Here is a 1461-nt window from a genome sequence, read left to right as displayed (position 1 = left end):
CGAAACATGATCTACATCTTTATGAAACCAGAATTTTGCTGTCATTTAACCGTATTTTTATAATAATTTAACTATTATCCTTTTTTGAAAGAAACAATAAATTCACAAAGGTTTTATATAGTCTACTATAGAGAATTTTTTAAATTGTCAAATGCGCATCAACAATTGTTCAATTCTCTATTAAATTGTAATTATATCAAACATTTAATTCTTTAATAATTCTTAACTGTAAAAGAAAATTCTTTGAACGATCGAACATGGATGAGTAATTTTTCAATCCTCAACTAAGCTGCAATTAGATTAAATTAAACTTCAAACCTAAAATTTAATTCTATCACGTAATTACAAAAAGAAGCATTAAATGTGAGAATGTGTAAAGAAGCATAAAAATGTAATATTTTTGCTGATAGTCATATATTCAGAGACAAGTTCCTCGTTCGAACAAAGATATCCGTTTTAAAAGTAGCGCAGACTGTACACGGCGAATAATAAAGGCAGATGGTAGTAATCGTAAAGAAAGGATCAATGTTTCAACGCGCACAGTTCTGCATCCAAGATACACGTAAATGGAGACGGGTTCTCGTATTTCAAGCAAACGAGGGCTCTGTTCTGATAATCATTGAGGAGGCTTCTGTTAATCTTACAGGACTCGACGCGATGTTTACGTTCATGTTGCCCTTTCTTTGATGTAAATCAGTCGATAACCGTCTACGTTTTCGGCGTAATGGCTGGTGTTGTATTACAATAGTTAAACTACGACTGATATTAGTCGTGTTTAGTCGTTTAATTCATAATTTTAGGGGACTTATTTGAAAGTGATGATTGTCTGATTATGTATAGACGTATTCATTCGCGAAATATTATGTAAATTAATTTAATTAAGCATAACATAATATCTTGTATACTTAATATAATACACTTACTTGAGTATTGAAACTACTTGATACTAATCAACAGTCGTTTGGTAATATTTATCGATTTATTGTAAAGTAGTATTTGTCTGATTGTATACTGGCATGTTCTATTAGAGATTGATTCAATAATTACTTGTGCTTTTATAAAATCGTTATAAATGTTTTTTTTCGCAACCTTTATGTTGGAAAATCTAAGCTATTAAACGCAGATTAGAATAGATAAAAAATGGAACACAAAGTTCTAAGCAAAGTTTAATCGATTGCGCAATGATACGTCAAGCACTTTGTTCGTGACAAAAAGGCTACAACATGGATAGCAATACGCTAGAAATAGAAACTACAATAAAAAAGAAAAAGATCGAACTGAGCAATTATTCTAGTTTCAGGCTGACGTCGATATTTCGTTAGGCAAATAGAACGACCTTTGTTTCTTTACAAAATTCTTAAGTCTCAATAAATTGACAGAAGATATCTAAACCTTCAAATCCAACTTTTATTATTATTACCAATTGGAAATCAAACCAATACCATCAGAAAGCATTTGTAT

The sequence above is a fragment of the Bombus affinis genome, chromosome 15 (assembly GCF_024516045.1).
Source record: "Bombus affinis isolate iyBomAffi1 chromosome 15, iyBomAffi1.2, whole genome shotgun sequence".
In the NCBI taxonomy this organism is placed as follows: Eukaryota; Metazoa; Arthropoda; class Insecta; order Hymenoptera; family Apidae; genus Bombus; species Bombus affinis.
Note: the sequence above shows the minus strand (reverse complement) of the source record.